Here is a 25,843-nt window from a genome sequence, read left to right on the forward strand (position 1 = left end):
ATGTACACTACATCAAATCAAAAAAAAAAAAAAATACACCTAGGCCACGATCGGGCCTGTGGTGCGCTACTTTTCAGGAAATTGTGTTATTTCCGATATAACATCACTTCCAAGATACTTGGATCTAACTTCGACGAATGCCAGACAGTGGAGAATAAAGTGCTCCAGAGTTTCACTGCCCTACATTCGTCTGAATTAGCCCGTCCAATTTTGCATAGATGTGCTTGTAATACTGTGTATCCACTTAGAATTCGTACCCTCATACTAACTTCAGACTTGCTCATTTTGAGGAGATTTCTTGTCGGATCTTTGTGGTTCTACCCGCCGTTACTTTATTCAAAGAAGCCTTATGGGATTCTCTCAAACATATTTTTAATTCAGCTTTATTTGCGTCAAATGGTTTTCCGCACGTCAGGTTAACTTCCTCGAGCTAATAGGTAAACTGTGGTATATTTATGTTTGTGGGTTTTCAATAGCCCACTTTGTCCGCCAATTTAGAGCTATCTGTGTAGTAACATATTCTTACTGGTATTTGCTCTAATGTTCCACTTGACCAAGACATTCTATATAGGTTTATCGTTTCAAAGTTTCTGGTATGCCAGTTTTGGCCAGTTCGCCTAATGTAAAGAAAAGTTTCCAGAGCCTTGGTTAAGGTAGTACACATAGCACCACATAAACCTAAGCAGCATGTACGCCCCAGTAAAATATTTTCAAATTTTGGTAATGAGTATTGTAGGTAATGTAGTTATTTCATACATTTCTTGGTAATGAGTTGTCGTTAATTGTCTATATCGTATGTTGAATAAGGAATTAGTTATTATTTCTAACCGTAGTCGATTTTGTAAATTTATTCAAGAAATGTTGATATTTACATTTGGGTGAAAACCATTCCAGATAGAATGATAAAATTACTTTTTAATGGGGCATTGAGTAAGAAAATGCACTTAGCAAACATAAAAACTAACTGTAAACTAGTTTTTAACCCAGAAAAGTCGAGTAATGAGATTTGTAACCAGTTATTTTTTGGTCATCGTCGAACAAAAATAAGTAGTTATTCACCCAAGAAGTAACTACTTACACTTTTCTCCAATATTACTTGCCTACTTACTGGGACAGAACTCACTGTAGTAGTTTGATATTAAAATGTTTGTCTAAAAAAGTCCACCAGACTACAAACCTGTAAAGGGAAGTTTTATATAATATACATAATATACATAAAATAGCAAATATTTTAAACCTAGAAACATGAAACTAAGTATGTAGAGCCCGAAGGAAATGAAAACCTGGGAACATTAAAGAACTTTTAGTACTTTTTCTTTCTTTTACATTTACTTTCACTTCTACTTTTTTTTAGTTTTTTTATAATATTAAACCTAGAAGTTCAGAGTCCTAAGTGAATATAAATCTGTAGGAAAAATATTTGTTTCTGAACTGGTACTTTTTGAATCTAACATTTATTCTGTTTACAAATTTTTAGTTAAGTTAAACAATTAGCTAAAAGTACTTTTAGCACTTCATACTTTAGCGCTTAAACAGCAAACAAAACAATATTTGGTTCTAATTTTTACACTAAAAACTGATCAGATTACAAGTAAACCGTTTGCCATTTTTTTTAAATAATTAATTTATTATAGAGTAAATTCATTATAGCATTTGTAGGTGCGATTTTAAGAAAAACAATTGGTATTGTATGTGAAAAATCGAAATTGATTTATTTTAATGAACAATTCCCACGCAGCCATAAGGTTGCTGATGAGCGCCTGGCAATTTAAAAATTTTATTTAAAAAAAAATATATATATATGTTGGCTGCAAACCATCGGAAATGACGAAATTTTAAAAATATTTACACAATTTCAAATGAAAAATTATTTTTTTTTTTATTTTTCACATTTTTTTGTTTGTTTTTAACAAGTAGATAAATTTATTGTTGATCAAACTAAGTCGACTTAATTGAGCCAACACAAACCATAGAATTATTTCTTGGGTTATAAATACTTATAAATTTAACACTTTATTATAGGCCTTAAGACGTGGAAGTTTATATTGTAAGGAGAGTTGAAGTAGTAATTTCTAAAATAGCACCACTTATCATTTTACACTTTTACATTTTTCTAAATGTTGTACAATTTTTGCGCAAAAAAGTTTGCAAGTCAGTATAATGATATTTTATTAAAAAATCAAACCTTCAGCATCTTGACCACTAGATGTTTATTGTTAGAAACTGACGTCATTAAATCATGTTTATTAAGAATGTGGTGAAAATAAATTTTATATTTCAAATCCTATAATTTGAATTATAATTTTGTATAAGAGTCAAATATAAATTTATTTAAAACGATCTAATGATGAAAACTTATTAAATATTTTTATATTAGATCTTCAAAAAAAAAAAAAAACAGTTAGCTAATTTTGACATGTGTCGTTTTGACATAAGCCGTAAATTGTTTTTAATAAAAACTGATGATACTTGACACCAAGTGTGAGAATGTTTAAAAGTCTTTTCCCCATATTTATAAAGATATAAATTGTTTACTTTAGGTTTATTACGCACATTTTTCATACAAAATTGTCATCAATAAACCATCAATAACTTTATTAAGCATTTATGAATATGGGGGTTAATTTGGAAGTTAGATTAGATTAAATAATAGAGCGATCCTCACATAATTTGAAAAGTCAAGAGAGTGTTTAAAGGAGTCTAGGTTCAAATATGGCAAAGTGATTAAAGTTTATATAAAACTTCCTTAAACTGGATTTCAGCTTGCTTTATACATTTATAAAGTTACATTCACAACTATAAAATAATTGACGAAAAAGACGTAACTTTTTATGAGTTACTGCTGATATTTGGTCGGCCATGTCCGACTTGTTTGTTTATAAATATTTTTTGATCTTACACGATTTCCTAAACAAATATATATTATCTTTATGCAAATGAATGTCATTTTCATTAAATATTTGATAGGTGAGAACATAGTTTAAGTAATACAAAGGGGTCTTGTACTGGGCCTTGAGTTAAACGTGATTCAATTTTCACCGAATTATAGAAAACTTTATATAAAATAAAAACTCCATATATTGCAGAACTAAAAACTGTTATAATTAAAATCTTTTTTATATATTAGAAATGATTCTCTTCACAAACATCTGTTTGAGAACATTTGTGAATATCTAATAGCCTTGACGTATTCCTATTATTTTGATGTCATGATTTTAATTAGTATATTAAGCAAAGAAACAAATAATAAAAAGCGAATTTCGTAAAAATTCTATTGTAGACCGTCTTTAGAAGCTCAATTGGCCAATTGGATTAAAGCCAACATTTTGATCATGCTAAAATAATCGGCTGCTTAAATGATTTTGCCTTTTTTTCGTTTTCATTTTATGTCACTTTACAATAAAATATATAATATAAATAAATAAATATCTAGTCTAGTATACATTTTCTTTAGATGAGTAGAAAGCCGTTCGTTCGTACATGCTTTTTTTGATTTGAAATTTTATTCGATTGAATTCATGTATTTATCTCTATAAAGGTAGATAAATAAAATAATTGGGTAATAGAATGATAAACAGATAAAATGCTTAAGCGTATTGATATGTAGACTATTGACTGTTTCTAATCACCTTGATTTTATTAATATTTTTATTTTTACGTAGCTCTTGTTGTTTTTGTAATATTATCTCTCTATTAATACACCTGCAACACCATTAAAATATTTAATCGATCACAAGTACATACATATATGCCTGGCCCGAGACCGTCACCACTTCAATGCGAATCATAAAAAAACGGCAGCAAACAATTAAACTGTTTAACTACTGACGAAGAAGACTGGCGGGCGATTGATTAGGTACTTGGATAAAAAAAGCACTTGACACTTACACTCGCACACTTGATCGCTTGGAAACACTTGAGGTGTTTAAGTTCTAAAGGAGTGAGTGAACAAAAGTATTGGTAGACAATTTTTTACTGAATCTTTTAGTTTTTTTATTAATTTACAATCAATTCAAATTTATTAGTTTTATTTTCGGTTTCTTTTGCTTTAATGCATTTTATCAGTTAAACCGTTTGATTTTGAAACACATAAAGTGTGATTTATTTTTGCAATAAAATTGTTGTTTTTTTATTTGTTTTCATTCGTTTTTGAATTTCACTTTTTGAAAAATTTTCTTTTTTCCGGTATCACGACCATCCGTTGTTCTTTATTTAAGCTTTTGAACTGACAACACGAAAACAATTTGTATATGAAAGATTTTGTTTTTCACTTTTCCGATCGCAGTATTTGTCGTATATACACATGCATTCTATTTTTGTACACTCGAAAAAAGAGGTGTATTCTTATTTAGTCAAATGATTTAAAAAATATGTTGAATTGAAGATTTAAAAGTTAATAGAAACTCAGTTAGCCAGTTATTATATCAAGATCTACCATGTCTGTTATTAGAAACACAGTTAGCCAGTTATTATATCAAGATCTACTCTATCTGTCCTTTTGTCTATTGTAAACACAAATGTTGAATGTTTTTGTAAATCTTTCTATGTTTCTTAATTTTGTAGGCAAGTATGTTAGAAGTACAAGTTCCTTATAAAAAAGGAAAGTGAATGAAATTGTAATCGAGGAACTAAAGTTTATTTTATCTGAGGATTCGTTATAAACGAGTTCGTTATAAGAACCTTAGTGGGAAGGTTTTGTAAGGCACAATCATATTAGTTCTACGCCCACTTTAAAGTATACCAATCAGCCTACAATAATTTTCCTGAGTCGATTTACATATGTCCGTCCATCTGTTCGCCAATGAAAACTTTAAATTTAACACATGATCTTCTATTTTTTCGGACCAGCACTCAGAGGATGACCCCTACTTATGCAGTCCATTGTGTTAGAACTAGGAAAATAGGTTGTGGGAGGCATGATAGAGGGAGTAGTGTTTGTGGACATTTGATTTAAACCTTTTCACATTGAAAGTGGCGGGGAATACTTTGTTCCACATACGAACAGTGCGGCTGAAGAATGATTTTTTCCTGTAATGTGTTGTGCGGTCCACTGGTCAATCGACCACAAATGGGGGTGTTCTTGAAGACAGTTGTATGTACGTAAAAATATACGGGTATCGGGAACGAGTTCCCTAATTTCAGAGGAACACATTCCATTAGAGTATCGATAAAACAGCAAACTGAAGATAAGAAATAGGATAGGAGAAAGAACGTAGCTTTGCGGTACCCCTGAATTAGTCTTTTGAGATCATAATTATAATTAATTTACCCATAACTCGCGCACATAACCTGCACATTAACTTCTCGTATTATTTTCATAAATTTACTTATTTATTGCAATTTCTGTTGTAAAAAAATATTTAATGATATTTTAAATATTAAAAAGCAAAAAATATATTTAAATATATATAATACAATGTAAATATTTTGCACAATTTTTTCACTCGTTTTTTTTTAATATTAATATTGATTACATTTGTCCGCTCTTCACTTCATGTTTATGTTTTTTCCTCTAAATTTTGTTTTCGTTTTTCAAAATTCTGGATCATTTTTACCGCACTTCACAACACTTATTTATCATTTTAATTTTATATTTTAATAAATTTAAGGCGAAATTCTTCATACTTTTCAAGAACTGATGTAATATTTTTTCTAAACTGTCAAGCAAATTAAATTACAGGGTTACCAACTTTTGTAATGTACATTAGAGTTTTTCAAGAAATTGTATTTTGTACACATGAAACATATTTGGAAACCTTATATTTTAAAACAAAATACAATGATTTAATTAATAAGCAAAAGGCAAACTCAATTCACTTAATAACAAACTTATTATAAATGAGATCAAAATAAATATAACTCATGACAACGATTATTTAGATTTTAAAATTGCGTATGTGTTCTAAAATAGTCCCAAACAACCGAACCAGTTCCTTTACGTTCATTAAGAACTATTTTTGCCACTGATTTTGCGGATTTATTTTTACGAAGTATTGCTTCATAGTCTTCATCAAACTCTCCTGATTCATCAGAATCAATATCTTCATTTTCAACAACTTCAGCACAGTTCTTTTCATTTTCTGTCGCATTTGCCTAAAAAATAATGTTATTGTTATGTTCATTGTGATTAATTTTTTTCCAAAGATACCACAATTTTATAAAAAGAACGTTTTTTTTTATAAAATTTGAATTTTATAGTGGGTACTAAGTACCTAGAGAAATATATTTTATTTATACAATAATATACGATTTTTAATTTAAAATTTCACTTTTTTACTAAAAGTACGTTTCAAGAATATATATTTTTCTGAAAAGTTCATTATTATTTGAATAATGAATCTGTACCCTTCCGAATTTGACTAAAATATACACTAATTTTAATCATAGTACTCTAAATTTTTTAAAGTAGGATTTTGGGGATTATTTTCAAAACTTAAACTCTAATTAATACCCTTTGTTTACTATCTTATAAAATTTTATTCTGAACGAAATAACCGTTTAGAAAAGTCAGATTCATTTCCCAAAAAAATGTCTTTTTGCCCCACTGTGTTATGTATGAAATATTAATATGTAGTAGAAATTTATTTATGTTGTTAAGTTTGTATGTACCTATGTTGGACATTCTTCTGTGGTAAAATTCTAAGTTTTTTACAAATATAAATATCGAAATCGAATTAAACGCCATACATATTACTTACATTCTGTATTTGTTTAATGATGATTTTATTCACATAATGCTTTGTAGATCTGAAATAAAAGTAATGGAAATATCTATATATTAATTGCAATAATAAATATTTACTACTACTATTTAAAAATTAAAATTTAAATTGTTAAATTATAAACATTATCTCCAAAGATTTCAACAAAATAAGTATGAAATGCATTTTTTGTTTTTACGAATTAAGAAAGAAAAAAAAAAGAAAATTTATTGAAAATGCTTTAAATGTTCACGCATTAGAGGAATGAACTTTTCTTAATTTTTTCCAAAGAATTTCTTAAAAACTGAAATTGTTTTCAAATGAATCACGAAAATTCATTGAGAAATTATATTCATTAAAAATATGTACGAACATATATATAAAATCTTGAAAAATATATGTATGTATGTATATATGTTGATGTACTATATAAATATTAAAGAAAATATTTATATTTAATGTACACAAAAACATACATACATACATTCATATGTACATACTCGACTACCAATAACACGAGGATATATATTATAAAATTTTTATATCACAGAAAAAGACAAAAACAAAAAAATCTGAAATCAAAACAAATAAAACAAGTTGTTAATATGTACATATGTATGTACATTCATATATGAATGCTGTACATACAAATTTACATAAATACATACAAATTTTAAATTATGTATATTTGTATGAAAATTCAAAATATTGGACATTAACAATAATTTTGGAAAAAGGCCAAAATTTATGGGAATTTTCTGAGAGATTCACAAATGTGCCATACAAGAAGAAATGATCATAAACAATTATACATAAATATATTTGTAGTTATATATGTACATATGTATGCCCCAGTGTTGCCATTTAATTTCACTTATATTTGTCCCCAAAATATTTCGATCTTGTACATTAAAATGTCTCGTGATTCTATATTATTTTAAAAAAATTATATAATTAAAAAAATAGTTAGCTATTATCAAAATAAGCTATAAACACATTCAAATGTACTTAAATTTATTAATTAAATTAAAAATAATTAAATACATATAACTCTAACTTAATCAATTTTAGACATTTAGTAGTCAGTTTAGCGTCAATACATATAAACTATGTTCCAATCGAAGAGTTATTTTAATTTTTATTAAACAGAGTAACTATAAATGAGTAATTTAGATATTTATATAGTCGATATTGTAAAGGAATAGGAGGTTGCTTTTAAAACAACCAGATAAGCTACCGATTATACTTATTAAACTTTGCAGAAGGGTCTTTATAGATAATGTTTATTTATTTAAAATTAAAAAATAAAACTGGTTTGCATATAGTTATTTGCTAAAGGGTCAATGAACTAAATAAATTTATAAAATTTTACTTATTTTTTGGTATTTAATAAAAACTACATATATTTATCTTCAATAGAAACATATTTTTTGTCACTTTTCTATTGTATGTCAAAACGTAACAGGAAAAGTTATTCGAAGAAAATACAAAATTATTGTGATATTTTTAATGATAAATTTAAAATAAAATTAGTCTAATTTTAATATGAATATAAAACAACACTCATAAACATATAAACATTTGGGTGACCCCAAAATAAAAGAAGCTGCTCTTCCCAAAAAACTTAATATTTAGTTCATTCTAAGATACCATTTTGTCCTGACGTCAATATTTAAATTTTTCAAAAATTTTTTAGATATTTAAAATTTTTGCTATGAATTTTTAATATAATTAATTTATTTTAAATAAATCTTCTATTATTTCACCGAAACGATATTTTATTTTAAACTGTACAGCAGGACCTTCATTATCCGTGATTCGATTATCCGGGACGGAAAAATATTATTTTTTGCATCGACTTAATTTTTTTTGGATAACGGAAAATCAAGGTTCATTAGCTTTACAATGGTATATAACACTAAAAATTTTACGAAAAATTTTAAAATATTTTTATTACTTTTGTTATTACACAAATATTTCTGATATCTCCCTAGAACCTTTCTTAAAATTTCATATCTTTCCTTTTGAAGAAATATGAAAAAAATAAATTTTTATTCTTTGATCCAGTTCATTAACACACAGAAAAAAATAAAAATTAATTTCAATTATGAAATTGCTCATATTAATTGAAAAAAGTTTTGATTTTTCTCTAATTATCAAAATAATACTATTAATTAACTGAAAATTAAAAATGTTAATTGGAAAAAACGTGGCAAAAATTTCAATTAAAACAGTATTATTGTAATTAATTCGTTTAATTAGATCTGGTGGCATATTTCAAATACGTCTTTAATGAATTCGATTAAATTCATAATTATTGTAATATTAAATATCGACTAAAAAATAATTATTCCAATTGAAGATTTATCTAAATTGTTTTTTATTGAATATATACATAAATTATTATACATAATTAAAATACATGAAGTATGTATGTATTTATGTATGTATGTATGTATGTATGTATGTATGTATGTATGTATGTATGTATGTATGTATGTATGTATGTATATGTATATGTATGTATGCATGTATGTATGTATGTATGTATATGTATGTATGCATGTATGTATGTATGTATGTATGTATGTATGTATGTATGTATGTATGTATGTATGTATGTATGTACGTATGTTTGTATGTATGCAATCGCCACGATATTTTCAGATATACTTCATAACTTATAAAAACTCCTAGTATCCGCCGGGGTCATGCTCCAAGAAATAATGATCTAAAAAGAGACAACAAAAGAAAACTTAGAAATACGTTTGAGAAATCTTGATCAAAGCTTACCTTGTGTTAAGTCCACTGCTTTTTTTAAATGTATCAGGAATATAATGCGTCTAAATATAGCATCGCATCCCACAAAATATCTAAAAGACACTATATTAAATTGCGTACACATATTTTTGAATGAAAACTTTTTTTACTTACGTAGGTCTACATAACAGAGATAAGTAAATTCCCGTCCATTTTGTGTTTGAATTGAAATAACACATTCTTTTATAAAATAATGAAAAAATTCTTTCCTGCAAAAGTTTTAAACTGTTTTTTCTTTTTATTTTATTTTTACAAATGTCAAAATATTAAAAATTTCAAAAATTCAAAAAGCAATTACAAAAAATAATCACATTAATTAAAAATATAATTCAATTAAAATTTAATACTGATTAACATCATTATTGAAAAAATTACTGAATATTTTTTTCTGTGACAATTGATGTTAGGACAAAAATTTTGAAAAATTTTATCTTAGAATCAATTAAACTTTCAGTTTAGTTGGGATAAGTTACACCTTTTTTCTTCCATACAAACAGGGACAACCAAATATACATAGCTATTTACATTAGAAGTGCTTAAAAATATATATTTATTTTCTTATTGTGTAAAATTTTTGTCTAATCTTAGAACGTCTGATTTACTGGACTCCAATATTTTTGAAATTTTTACTGGCTGTATTAAAATTTACTTCAAAATTTAATTTAAGTAATCTTTGAATGCAAAACAAATAAAAGTATTCGGAACCGATATTCGAAAAATCGACCTTTAAAAAAACCGACTTTAAAACCGGTTGAAAAACCGAGTCGATTGCCCTAATTTGTATGCTGCAAGTAACACTGTCAGTAGCCGAATCTTATATACCCTTCACCAAGTATGTTTTAAAAAACAGTTTTTATTTATTTTGTATTCCCTTCACCTTCTTGAGAACAGAACAGCATCCAAATATACAAAAAAATACACAGCTGAATAAAACCAAATACATCTCCACACGCACATGTACATCTTTATCCAATTCACAGTGTTGTTGTTGTTTTTTAAACAAAGCATGAAAAAGATGTTTCATTTTGATGAAAATTTCAGAGGTTGTCTCCGATTTTTGCTTATATCTCCGTTATTTATAGACCGATTTTGCTGATTTTAAATAGCGATCTTCTCGAAAGCATGTCTAACTGAATTATTGAAGATTCGGATCTCGCCGATATCTGGGGACCTCTAAAAACTGATTTCAACAGACAGACGGACATGGCTTAATCGACTCTGCTATCTATAAGGATCCAGAATACTTTATAGGGCCGCAAAATTATATTATAGAAATTACAAACGGAATGACAAACTTATATAAACCCTTCTCACGAAGGTTAAGGGTACAAAAAGGTAACATTTTGTTTTTTTAATGAAGCCCAATATTTATGATTTTTTGTATAACTCGGCAAACAGTTAAGTGAATATATATTAATATTTGTCGAAATTTTAAGATTTATTATCTTATTGATAAGCTAATTTGTAAATTATGTAGATATTGATTAAATAAAATATAACTTCTTGTGTGCCTCTTTAATTAAACCCTGATATTTTTAGAATTTTCCAGTAAAAAATTTACCTAAATGTACACCATTACCGTTCATTAGTTTCTACATATTGCAATTTCGGAAAAATTAGTACATGTTTGTTCTAAAGAGAAAATCTATTGATTTTATTAGAAATTGGTACATGATTTCTCACATCGTATTAATATGTTTAATGTTTAAAAATGCGTTCTGTCCAAAATGTTTGCTGTGCAAAATAAAAACAATATTTCAAACACTATGTATATCAAAGTGTAACATTTAAACCTTTTGAAATGGCGATTAAAAAATTATTAAATAAAATAATAGAAAAAGAAACTTTAATTTGCCTAATTTGTTATCATTCTGATGAATCGAAACGAGTTACGTAGAACTAATAAGTGAAGATAATACGAAAAAAATGTTAATAATTTCGTAAACTTTAATTTATTCCATTGATATTGACTGCTTTGGCGCCATCGTCACAAATTATGTTTATAACAAGAAATAGATAAAAACAGAAGGAATGATAAAATTAAAAATAAAAAACTTAAAATTATTAAAAACAAAGCGCAAAAAAAAAATAAACACAACAAATAACCGTCATAAGAAATCTCTTGATTTATTGGAATTCCTTTCAACACCACATTTTTATATATTTTTGAAAAAAAAATTCCACAGTTTTCTGCAAATCTATCTAAGAACAGTTTAAAAAATTGCTCTTAAAATGAATTTATATATTTATATACTTTCTGCTTTTCAAATAAATTTCTGAGGCAATGTATGGGATCTAAAGTCAAATGAGAACGGATCATTACAAATATCCACATTAGCATTTAGGCTTATGTTAAAATAAGTAGTGTCTATTATTAAGGTTGGTTGGACGGACTTATCACACTTCCACCCCGGATTTAGATGGGAGTGTGATTTTGAGCGCTTTGAAATATCTTTCTGCATAGTGTACAAGTTTCTCTGTTCACAATATTTGAAATAATATCTTCCGAATTAAAAAAATTAAAACGTCTGCAATACTGAAGACGCATAAAATATAAAATTTTCATTTAGAACCCCAAAAGCATAAAAATCTATAAAATATAAATTTTTGGTACATATATTTTTGTTCTCCATCTTTTAATAATATTGAACCGTGAGAGCGGAATTACTGGTATTAACTATAGAATCTATCATATCTATAATATAGATGGTTAAAGCTACACGCAGAGAAAAAAACATGGTTGTGGTAACCATGTTCTAAGTAGGATTCTATGAATCGACTTTCGAATAATCGACTTTTTGTCAAAAAAAGTCAAAGTCGACTATTTTGTTCCAAAAAAGTCGAAAAGTGGACTTTGTAAAAAAGTCGAAAAATGTCGAAAAGTCGAAAATAGTAGAAAACAGTCGAAAAATAGTCGAAAATTTTAAAAAATAAAAAAGTCGGAAAAGGTCAAAAACTCGAAATAATAGAAAAAAGTGAAAAATAGTGGAAAATTTAAAAAAGTGGAAAAAGTCAAAAACTCGAAAAAAGTTGAAAAGAATAATGTCGAAAAAAAGACGGAAAAAGTCGAAAAGTCAGAAAATGTCGACTATTTATAAAATACTAAAAGTCGACTTTTAACTAAATGAAAAAAGTCGAAAAATCGACTTTGCATAAAATGCAAACAGTCGAAAGGTCAACTTTCAACTAAATGCAAAAGTCGAAAAGTCTACTTCGTTTCAACTATAGAACCCTAGTTCTAAGAGCAACATATTATTGTTAAAATTATTATTGTAGTCTAAATATATTATGGTTTTTGTAACAATTTGAAATATTTTATCATAATATTTTTTTACTACAATATTGTTTGTTATATATGACTATATTATGGTCCAATGTGACAAAAATTCCGTTATGAAATATATTTCGTATATGATGCTAAATCAATAAAATTACTGTTTCTAAAAGAGCAAAAAGTAAAAACTTACAATACATAACACGATTCACAAATTTTAATTTGATTCACAAAAACATAACTACATTATTTTATACCTATACCGCCATAATATAGGGCCTGTTCTACTAAATACGAACGAACTAGTATTTTCTAGCTTTATATTGAAAACAACAAATAAATTCGAAAAATTGTTATTGTTTTCAATATAAAACATGTAAGAAATTATAGTCGGGCGAGGCCGACCATATAATACCCTACACCTTTGACAAAAATATAATGAGATTTAGTTGCCATAATAAAGCATTTAAGTTGAATTGTACCTTGCCTTAGATATACATACTTAGGCCGTTTATTGTTGAATAAAATTGTGGACATTTAAGTGAAATTTTGATGGGTGCTTTTCATAGGGGCTAGGGTCATATAAGAACCTATTATTATGGAATTCGTGGGGGTCATCAAATCTTGTATACAACTTGGTTATTGCAGCTTTTTGTCGAGATATGAGTATATAATTATGAACTTAAAAGCCCTATTCGGCGGGTTTAGTTGTATGGATGCTAGGTGAAATAATGGGCCGATGGTAACCATTTTCAATAGGCTTCGCCTACGATACCATAAAAGATCATGTGCCAAATTTCATTGAATTATCTCCAAAATTGCGACCTGTAGTTTGATTACAAGTTTTAAAAGCCCTATTCGAGGGGTTCAGTTGTATGGGGGCTAGGTGAAATAATGGACCGATTTTAATCATTTTCAATAGGTTTCGCCTACGATACCATAAAAGATCATGTGCCAAATTTCATTGAATTATCTCCAAAATTGCGACCTGTACCACTAAAGTGGTGTAGGGTATAATGAGGATGAAGTGTTCGTTCGCATTTAGAGGAACACGCAGATAATGTTATAAACCAAATGAGAATTATTTCAACTCATTTTATTGTCGCGTAAAACAACACACACATAAAATGGAGAGAGGTGTGTGGCAAAAGATGTTTTATTATTGTACAAACAGACATAAAACAACATAACATATAATGGTAATTTATAACAACATAACATACAATGTTTATATAACATATAGCATCATAACATATAATGGTTATTTGTAAGTTTAAATGGTTGTAAGTAACATAATATGTTTTTATTGTTACCATTATATAGTTATTGAAAAATAATTATTTTTCTGTGAATCATACTCAAATTTATAATTGCCATGAAAATGATTACGGTAGCAACAATATTGTTTAAATAGAATGAACAATTATGTTTTTGATAACAATATATTGTTACAGTAAATATAGTTTATAGAAAAAAATGTCGATGTTTTTTCTCTGCGTGTAGTACAACATAAATTATTATGAAAATTTTATTGATTTGCATGTCATCATCGCGTGTTAAAGATATTCCTTTTAGGAAACCCCTTTTTTAAAACTTTCTTTGCGGTTATTTTCTTTTTTAACTTGTAAATTCCGCAAGTCATATGAACTCTTTTTGTCTACCGATACTAAAGAAGATTCGAATATCTTCAAATGTTTGGCATATACCACGTATTTTTTCTTATCAATAGAAACATATATTTTTTGTTATCTTTAAATCGAAAAACTTCACTTAATTACTAGTGTAGAATGTATGACTGTATGAAATAATTGGTATTAAAAAGTAATTATATATAAATATATCATATTTAATTAACAGACATGTGAATATTAAAACAATTTCAAATTGTCAACAATTTATGCAGGAGTTTAATATTTTTTTTCAAATAATTGTAAGTAAAACGCTAAAAAAGAGTGGAGGAAATTGTTTTAAAAAAATGCAAAATCCAATAAAGCCGCACGCAAGTTATGTGTAAAATAGTACAAATGGAATCGTCTAAACGCAACATCCCAACAAAACTTTTATTTTTAAATGTCAAACAATTTCGTAAAGAAAATGCCTAATAAGTAAACAGAGTTGGTCTTTCATTATTAGTGATGTTTGTACGTATAATAAATGAATCATTTACAGTTTAATTACAACGTAAGTTCGAGAAAGCCGTAATTACTTATTGTATTACGTTTAAATCAACACTTACCAAGGATTAAAAGTAAATCACATTTAATCCGTTAATTGTTGGATTAAATCTACCAAAAAAGTTAATTTTGTGGTTACAAAATTGAGGTTATTTTAAGTTTTCTACTTAGATTATTTTTCACAATATTTCTCATAAATTTTAGTTGTTTTATTAAAAACACAAGTTATTTACAAAAACAAAATAATTCACTTAATATCTTGTCGTTTATAATTGTAATAATTAATTGAAAATTATTTCAAACTGCACATTAATTAACAAATTGAAACACACACACACAAGATTTGTTTTATATTTATTTATGCGCCAGTATTTCATTTATTTTTGTTGCTTTCCAATTCTTAGAAAATTCTGAGTAAGAATATTTTTCTATAATTTATTTATTTATTTTTTTTTTTTAATTTTTATCAACACAAATATTTAAACACTACGTATTTAATATGAATATTATTTATTTTTAAATAGAAAAAGTGTTTAAAAGCAAAATTTGAAAAGAACTAAACAAGCGCATCCGTTGAATGCCGCGTTAACTGTAATAGTGGACTTGTGGTAAAAGATTCTTAACAATTTATTTATTTAGTCGCACAAACAAATCCAACCGACACATGTTTGGCAATAGAAAACTTGCTGCTGCATTTGAAAAGCTTTTTCATTTTGCAGACTGATGGTCGGTCGGTCGAATGCGATTTTTTTGAGTGTGAATGTGTAAGCGAGTATTTGTATACGAAATACTTATTTTGTAAACAATATTTCCAATGTTTGTTTTTCTGTTTAGATGGAACAATACTGTAACCAAGATAAGGAAATATAAACAATCAATTATTTAGTTGGATTGTCTCAATTCACACGCTCTTGTTTGTGTTTTTAATGTTAAAAAGCTTTTACTTGTCGTAGGGGTTAAAGAAAGCTTTACAGTCCAAAGGATTAGGCGGTTTTGTCTAACCATAGCACTTCTCTCTTCTCCGATATTTTACTACAATATATTTAAATATTTCTTTAGTTTTTACTTTTAAAACTTTGTATAATTTTAATAGTATTACAATTAGATATTTTGTAAAATTTGATTACAATGGGTTAATGTAATTAACATTAAAACTACCCAATCTCAGGTAAAGAGAAGTCAATAAACAACATTAACCCTTTAAAGCACATGGGAACAATTTAACCCCAAAATTCAAAAATTCAGACAAACACTATTTGAATGACAACCGTACCCTTTCACTACCTTTCACTAATGTTTTCTTATTTCAGTTAAGAAAGAGTCATATAGAACTTCATAAAATTGATTAAGATCAATACCAGTTCAAAAAAATTGATAATGGGCGCGTGTACATGTCTGATTAAATAAATAACAAGTACAGACAGATACAATAAAACAAAGAAACTTATGGGATTGTTGTTTTCTTCGACATCTTTTTGTAAATAAATATTTACTAACAAATAAATAATTAAATATTGATCATATTTGACAAACGAAGATCACTCTGCTAATAGCAAATTTGTTAAACTCAAAAAATGTATCTGTTACTTTTAAAATTTACTTAAAACAATATGCACATTTAAAACAAGTAACTACATAAGTAAATATGTATAATATATGTAATATATATTATTATTACATATTTTTATTATAATTATTTTGTTTTCAATTTAGTTATTCATTATGAAAAGCTCATTATATGACCCTTCATATTATTTTTTTATTTTGGAAAATCCCTGTTTACCATTTGATGATAATTACATACAAACAATTAAAACTGTTTTATGAATGAAAATAAATATTTTCTAAAATATGAAATTTCCGATTTTACAAATTTTACCATTTTAAATAAAACTTAATATAGACATATTTACTGGGGTATAAAACTTAATACCAAATTGCTTTTCCGTATTATTATATAGTGCACTTGTATGGTGTAAATCTTTACAAAATGATATACACAGCATATGTTAATAGGGCATCCTCAGTACATCAACGTTGTTGATAACGGAACCGAGTGATACCGCTTCTCCCATTATATTTAAATAATCACATGTATAAGAGAAGGAGGCGTATATCTTTTGTAATCCTTTTTTACGATCGATTTTATATTTAATATGTCCAAATACTCAAACTTTATACATATGTTCAAAAAGGGTTTATTTATAAGTTTTATACCTATGTATATATTTTTTTATGACTATCATTCTTCATATTAGAGCATTATCAAATGTATTTTGTTTTTTTTTACTTTATGTTAAATTGTACAAATATGTCTTAAATGGTTAATCTTGATTTTCTCCATACTATTTTAAATACCGAAATAAATAATACTTCGATATGTTACACTGATAATTCTCAAATATTGCAAAAAAAGACTTTTAAACTCCACAGTTTATGGGTTAAGATTGAATGAAATTTTGGATAAAAATTTAAATAAATATAATATTCTGAAAATATTTTATTTAAAATGTACATCAGTAAAAAATTAATAAGTATTCTTTAATGAAAAAATCCGCCGAGTTTAAATTTTAGGTACGGCTAAACAACCCAAAGAACAATTCTAGAGAGGGACGGGCATATAAAGTCCACTTCTATATATCTCGAATAAAATGATTTGTCACAACAATTTTGTTTTTCATTTTTAAATAAACTTGAAAAACGAATATATATGTATAAATATAAAAACACTTGTTAAAGATATTTCTATCGATCAATGTTATTTCGTTTTCTGATACATTTGCATTTCGGTTTAGTTACCAATCTTAATAAATTATTCGCGCTAATTATAGAATGAAAATTCTTATTTTTTCTTGTTATGATAAGAAAATGCTAGTATATTTTTGAACTTAAGGTTTATATGTATTAATCCCAAGAGCTTTAAAGATAATTTTAATTCCTTACTGTTATTTTATATATAGTATATAGTACTATATACCGACAATATTTCGATATTGTTCAATAAGTTTATTGGCTGAGATTTAAGTAAAACTTCAGGGATATATTTAATACTATGCGGAAATTGCTTTATGGAGTACAGAGGAGGATATTGAAAAAGATGCCTTAGGAAATCATAGTAGAAAAAAAATATCAGGTACCCAGAGGAGTTGGCAACTGAGAATAAACAGTCGAAACCAAGCCATACATCATTCAAAGGAATAAAGGAAGTCATAATAATGTGAATAATGGTGTCATCACCAAAACAAATATTCCGAAGACAAATACGTCGCTCAATGTTAAGGGTATCTCAAAAAAGCCCCCCAAAAATGAGGAAGGAAAAGCTAGACGATGGAAACGAGCCGCCATCTTACGCCAAAGTAGCCAGAAGAAGATAACGGTAATTTTAATAGACCTGCCGAGTTAAGTAGGAAATCTGTTCAACAAAAGAGAGCGTGAGCTGCGAGTTTAACTTAACGTTGATAAAGTTGACATATCAACAATGTACTGTATTTAGCAAATACACTGTTCACTGTTTATGTTTTTGATTGTAAAATTGACAATACTAACAAAGTTTACTGATCTTCAATAGACAACTGAAAACACATTCATCGTTTAAAGTCTGCCTGAATTTGTTCCGAGTTTAATCTAACAGCAAGTTAAGCCTAATTTAACTGAGTAGAATTTAGTGCCGAACTGACAAAATATATACGTAGATATTGCTTAAACTGCTTAAACTGAGACATAATTCAAAATTCGGGATTTTTGAACTGAACAATAAAACAAATAGACAATATGCTGGGTATGTCTACTATTTCCTATTTGAAAGGTATTTTCGTTTTAAAATTTAGAACTAAAAGTCATGTCTTCACTAATTTTTGATAAGTAAATATCATCTACCTGCAAATATCTGCCTAAATCTTGTTGCGTTTTTCAAAATCCATGATTTCTTGAAACTTTTTAAAAAAAATTAAAAAAGTCGGGCTTGGCCGACTATATGTTATCTTGAACAAAATCGATTCAGAAAGTGATTCTGAGTCGATCGGTATACTTTAAGGTGGGTATAGTACTAATATTTTAATGCGTTAAAAACATAAGCACACTATAGTGGTGTAGGGTATAAAAATTATAAAATTGAAAAAATAGGTGCATTAGAAATGCATTATTTCTTATTATCTTGACATTGGTATAACATTTTGCTAATATCAAAATTCCAATTTCAAGACCTCTTTGAAAAAAACACGATAGAAATCAATTCACAACTAAGAAAAAAATGCTTTTTTGTTTCTAATAGAAAATTGTTTAACAAACGATTATGATTTATTTGATACGACAAAACATTATTTATGTAACTAAAGTAGATACTTACCATTTGTTAAAAGGAATTGTTGCAAATTCACAGTCGTTATTTATTTTTTGTTTATATTTAAATTTCTAGAGGGGGTTTTTACAAAAAAAAAATATTGAAAAATTCTTAGAAAATTAATAAAAAAAAAAAATTCAGTTGAACGAATAAATATTATTAGAGAAGTTAATAATGATAATAAAAATATCTGTACTTCAAATCAATGAAGAATTGAGTATTAACACGATTCGATCTATAGCACTTATAAAATTGTACGAGTATGGAACGAAAGAAATAAAAAATAAAAACAAAAATTATTTTAAACAACAATTAAATTTGTATAAAATGAAAACCGGTTTTAGAATCAAATTATTATTTTTATTTTTTTTCCATACATATAGATTCGTATGTATGTTTGTATGTACATACATATGTAGTGGATGTGCCAGTATTTGTTTTGTTTGTATGTGAATATGTGATGTTTTTTTCTGATTTTTTTTATAAAATTTATTTCTTTTTTAGGTGTTTAAAACAAATTAAAATAAAAAGTATTTGCAAAAGTGTTTCTTTTGCTGTTGTTGTTATTGCTAAATTTTACACAAACAAAACGGCGCACAAAACTAAACGATAAAGAAAGAAAGACGAAGAAGAAAAATAACAAACAACTTTTATTTAAAATATTCGGAGAATAAAAATAGAGAGTGATAATAGAAGAGAATAAAAAAAAGAAATGCGATTTTGTTAGTGACGTTTTTGGGAATTCCCGGATTTATGTTACCACTTAAGAAACGTTTTTTTTTATTTTATTTTTGTATAATATTTAAATATTTGTTATTATTATTGTATAGTATAAATGTGATGCGATCATCACAGTTTCGTCGTTTAATATTGACTTTTGCATATTGAGCAAATCGAAGAAAACGAAAATAAATAACAAACACTGAAATAGCAATTATGAACGAACCGCGGTTTCAGAGAGAATGAGAGACACGTCAATATTATGTGAATGTGCTTTTTCCAACCGATAAAAACGTTTATTATTAATTCAAAAGAGCAAGTCAAGTGAATGTATGGTTACTTGGATTAATCATTTTTTGTTTTTCTTTATTACAATTTTTCATTTTGTTTTACATTTTTGTGGCTTAAACGTACATGAAATAATCTTTAATTTTCAATACTCAGATTGAGGATTTTTCTTATATTAAAAAAAAAAATGTCAACAAAAAACTTCCGTTATTTTTTTGTATGTCACTCTGTTATAATTTCACTTGTTTTTTTGAACAATTGTATGCTTTGATCGATCATTGAAATCATTGTTGTCACCACACTTACAACGCAAAACACAAATTAAACAATCAAATAATGCTAACAAAATAAAAGGCAACAAGTTGTATTAATAATAATAATTTTCAGACACACGCACTTTTTAAACCCGTTCAAAATCCGCTTTCTACCACGATTTATCACGAAAGCTAAACACTGACTAACAGCATTTTGCGAAATAAAGTGCAAAGCAAATAGACAAAAAAAAAACAAAAACTCAACACTCGATCGTCAGTCAGTCAGTCCTCACATACATATACTTATACACACACCCATTAACCACTTTTCAACAATTACTTTAAATATTTATCAATTTTGTTGAAACGATCGTTACGTTACGACTTAAAATTTGTGTTGTTATTGTATTTGACCTATAATATTGATTTGCTCAGCGACTGACTGACTTATTGTCGAAACGTTTGGCAGATTAACTATTGATATGTATGTATATAATTAAGTGCACAACTCTCAGCATGTTTTTATATAGTGGTGAAAATAGGCTCGATCGAAGAGGTGAATATTGATGCATTAATTGAAATATTTATTTATACACACATACAAACTCTTGATAACTGAAGAAATTACTAGCTCTCTTTTTTTTTACTTTTCGAACGAACAGAGTCGATTATAAATAATACTCATATATTAATTAACTACATTTCAAATTTGTTGAATACCAATTACTAAACTGCCTAAAAACCACACGATGTAGATCACTTGTTTATGTTTTTTGTGAGGATCGTTCATTTCGATTGAAATTATTTGATTTAAAAATAAATTCGCTAACGTTTAAAATGGGAATTCCCAACGATTACATTTGTGGCCAAATAATTATATCACTTGTGGATGTGTGATCATATACACACAATAAATACATTTACTTAAATTTGTCAAATTTGTACAAAACTTTAGTTAGATTTTACAGCCACCGGTTTGCCTACTTATTGGGCCATATTAAGAAAATTGATTAGAAACTCTGTTACTGCACAAATATCATACGAGTTATCTTCTAACCATTTCAAACATCGTCTTATACAGACACTTCAATCTTCTTATCTTAACTTACAGTGTGAGGAAGATATAAATACATAATTGTGTTAATAACTACATTTCTCTAATCATTTCAGCCTTAAACAATCTAAATGCAAAATTCCTTCAGAAGATAAGATGTAGAAGAGTGTGAACATAACAAATTTCCAGCTGGCTGTTCATTGCAAGTAAGAAATTAAAATGAGCCCCTAATTCCAAAGAAAATCGCTAAAATCGAAAATATGTTAAATGTTTAACCAATTCTAGTGAAGTACACAAACTTTTGCTCTGAAAGCTGCCTTTCAGGAAAATTAAAAAAAAAACGGGTAAAGGGTGAAAGTTTGATAAGAAAACCATAGCACAGTGGTATAGGAAAAAAAGAGGGAAATAATTCGGTAATTTCTAAACGGTTAATCTGCTATGAAAGCTGCCTTTCAGGAAAATTAAAAAAAAACGGGTAAAAGGTGAAAGTTTGATAAGTAAACCATAGCACAGTGGTATAGGAAAACAAGTAAGAGTGCTATATTCGGCTGTGCCGAATCTTATATACCCTTCACCATAGTGTATTTTAAACATAATTGATCAGTCTAGTTAATAAAAACATTAAAAAAATTTGAGTCGATTTAAGCCGAATGTTTCGGCGGCGGCTCAAGCAACTAAATATAATTCGGCGGCTAAGCTCCGACTCGAAGCCGGTCTACTTCGACCTCTGATTCATTGCTGGTAAACATTGACGAGACGTAGATTTTGTTTTTGTTTATAGTAAAAAAATTGTTTTAAAAAGCACTTGGAAAAAATTTGTGTTAGTTTTAAATTTCAAACTTACATTATTCGCAAAAAATTATTGTACAATAACTCACAATCTACTCTCATATAATTGAAAACGTTTTAAATACTTTTTTTCTATTCATTAAAAAATATATTTGCAAAACAAAAGGGAAAATTATTTTATTTTAACAAAAAATGCAAATCATATTTTTTTGCTGTGTATTTTTTGTATTTTTGGATTCCAAACATACAAAAAATACACAGCTGAATAAAACCAAATACATCTATGTATGTACAGTGTTTTTGTTGCTTTTTTAACAATTTTTTGATGAAATTTTCAGAGGTTGTCTCGGATTTTTGCTCATATCTCCGTTATTTACCAACCGATTTTGCTGATTTTAAATAGCGATCTTCTCGAAAGCATGTCCAATAGAATTATTGAAGATTCGGATCTCGCCGATATCTGGGGTCCTCTAAAAACTGATTTCAACAGACAGACAGACAGACGGACATGGCTTAATCGACTCCGCTATCTATAAGGATCAAGAATATATATACTTTATAGGGTCGGAAAATTATATTATAGAAATTACAAACGGAATGACAAACTTATATATACCCTTCTCACGAAGGTGAAGGGTATAAAAAAAGAGGGAAATAATTCGGTAACTTAAAAAAAACGGGTAAAGGGTGAAAGCTTGATAAGTAAACCATAGCACAGTGGTATAGGAAAACAAGTAAGAGTGCTATATTCGGCTGTGCCGAATCTTATATACCCTTCACCATAGTGAATTTTAAAGTCTAGTTAATAAAAACATTAAAAAAATTTGAGTCGATTTAAGCCGAATGTTTCGGCGGCGGCTCAAGCAACTAAATATAGTTCGGCGGCGGCTAAGCTCCGACTCGAAGCCGGTCGACTTCGACCTCTGATTCATTGCTGGTAAACATTGTATTTTTTGTATGTTTGGATTTCAAACATACAAAAAAAAATACACAGCTGAATAAAACCAAATACATCTACACACACACGTGTACATAGAAAAAGATGTACACGTGTTTTTGTTGCTTTTTTAACAATTTTTTGATGAAATTTTCAGAGGTTGTCTCGGATTTTTGCTCATATCTCCGTTATTTACCGACCGATTTTGCTGATTTTAAATAGCGATCTTCTCGAAAGCATGTCTAATAGAATTATTGAAGATTCGGATCTCGCCGATATCTGGGGTCCTCTAAAAACTGATTTCAACAGACAGACAGACAGACAGACAGACGGACATGGCTTAATCGACTCCGCTATCTATAAGGATCAAGAATATATATACTTTATAGGGTCGGAAAATTATATTATAGAAATTACAAACGGAATGACAAACTTATATATACCCTTCTCACGAAGGTGAAGGGTATAACAAGTAAGAGTGCTATATTCGGCTGTGCCGAATCTTATATACCCTTCACCATAGTGTATTTTAAACATAATTGATCTTACAGTCTAGTTAATAAAAACATTAAAAAAATTTGAGTCGATGTAAGCCGAATGTTTCGGCGGCGGCTCAAGCAACTAAATATAGTTCGGCGGCGGCTAAGCTCCGACTCGAAGCCGGTCGACTTCGACCTCTGATTCATTGCTGGTAAACATTGACGAGACGTAGATTTTGTTTTTGTTTATCGTAAAAAAAATTGTTTTAAAAAGCACTTGGAAAAAATTTGTGTTAGTTTTAAATTTCAAACTTACATTATTCGCATAAAAATTATTGTACAATAACTCACAATCTACTCTCATATAATTGAAAATGTTTTAAATACTTTTTTCTATTCATCAAAAAATATATTTGCAAAACAAAAGGGAAAATTATTTTATTTTAACAAAAAATGCAAATCATATTTTTTTGCTGTGTATACTTTGTATGTTTGAATTCCAAACATACAAAAAAATACACAGCTGAATAAAACCAAATACATTTACACACACACGTGTACATCTTTTTCTATGTACAGTGTTTTTGTTGCTTTTTTAACAATTTTTTGATGAAATTTTCAGAGGTTGTCTCGGATTTTTGCTCATATCTCCGTTATTTGCCGACCGATTTTGCTGATTTTAAATAGCGATCTTCTCGAAAGCATGTCTAATAGAATTATTGAAGATTCAGACATCGCCGATATCTGGGGTCCTCTAAAAACTGATTTCAACAGACAGACATACAGACGGACATGGCTTAATCGACTCCGCTATCTATAAGGATCAAGAATATATATACTTTATAGGGTCGGAAAATTATATTATAGAAATTACAAACGGAATGACAAACTTATATATACCCTTCTCACGAAAGTGAAGGGTATAAAAAGAGGGAAATAATTCGGTAACTTCTAAACGGTTAATCCGATTTTAATACAATTTGGTATGCACAAAGAGGAGTAGTTGTCGAGTTTAGGTTTTGAATTTGGTAAATTTTCTAAAAGATGTTAAGTTTTCCCTAATTAATTTGTCACTTAAAAAAACATTAGGCAGGTATGTTTTATATCAATGGAAAGGTAATTTTGTCTATTTTTCAAAACTGTATATAAATGTAAAATCGCGGAATACTTTTTTAAAAAAATTAAAAAATGTTTTTTATTCAGTTATTGCGAAGATACAAATTTTTCAAATTGCAATAAAAATTTTATTTATGAATATTTTTAATAAAATTTTACAGTTAGGTAGATTTTTTACTCAAAATCCAAAATTAAATAAAAATTTCGAATTTTCTTATTAGAAATCCCGGAATTCCCAAAAAAGTTTTAAAAATCCCTAAAATGGGATTCTTTTGGTTTTTTGCCTATTATATCCATACCAGGGGCGGGGTTATCGAAACCCGTTACAAAATGATTAAGAACATATTGGGTCATATAAAACAGGTCACTATAATTTGATATCGACTATGCGATTTGAGAATTTTTGCTCAAAATTGAATTTTCCATAAAAATATGGTTTTTTTGGATGGACCTGGTTCACTCGGTATCAAAAATTTTTAGGCTTTGTTTCATTTATAGTATTTTATGTAAAGTCAGCATTCCAAAAAGTATAAATTCTATATACATCTTCTTAGAAACTTTTTAGATAACTTAAAAAGTAAAAGATACTTTTTTTAATTTTTTAAATTAAAATGCCTATAACTTTGGACTCAATAATAATTTTTACATAATTCTTTCACTGCTTGGTATATAAACTTGTTGTTAAGCGAATAAAAAAATAGCGAAAATCGGGAATTTTTCTGACCCGCTATTATCAAAAAACTAAAGTGAGGACGGTAAAAATTTAAAATTTTAATTTTCAAATGAGAATATCTCCTAAACTATAACAGATAAGGTACAAATTCAAAACTTAAACTCGACAACAACTAATCTTTGTGCATATAAGGTCCAAATTCAAAACTTAAACTCGACAACAACT

General features: G+C 27.6%; 1 protein-coding gene across 5 annotated transcripts in view; it reads right to left on the bottom strand.

The window, feature by feature from the left end:
• Positions 1-20,782, bottom strand: part of LOC111676869 (embryonic polarity protein dorsal) — a 33,419-nt gene extending 12,637 nt beyond the window's left edge. Inside the window, exons 1-3 of one of the 5 annotated variants that reach the window (XM_046945986.1) lie at positions 20,623-20,768; positions 19,315-19,379; positions 6,699-6,747 (exon numbers count right to left, since the gene is read on the bottom strand). The gene's annotated coding sequence lies outside the window, so the exon portion shown is untranslated. The other 4 variants (XM_023437866.2, XM_046945953.1, XM_046945978.1 and 1 more) reach the window with 4 other exon arrangements.
• Between the last annotated feature and the right edge of the window lie 5,061 nt (positions 20,783-25,843).

The sequence above is a fragment of the Lucilia cuprina genome, chromosome 2, assembly GCF_022045245.1.
Source record: "Lucilia cuprina isolate Lc7/37 chromosome 2, ASM2204524v1, whole genome shotgun sequence".
Taxonomy (NCBI): Eukaryota; Metazoa; Arthropoda; class Insecta; order Diptera; family Calliphoridae; genus Lucilia; species Lucilia cuprina.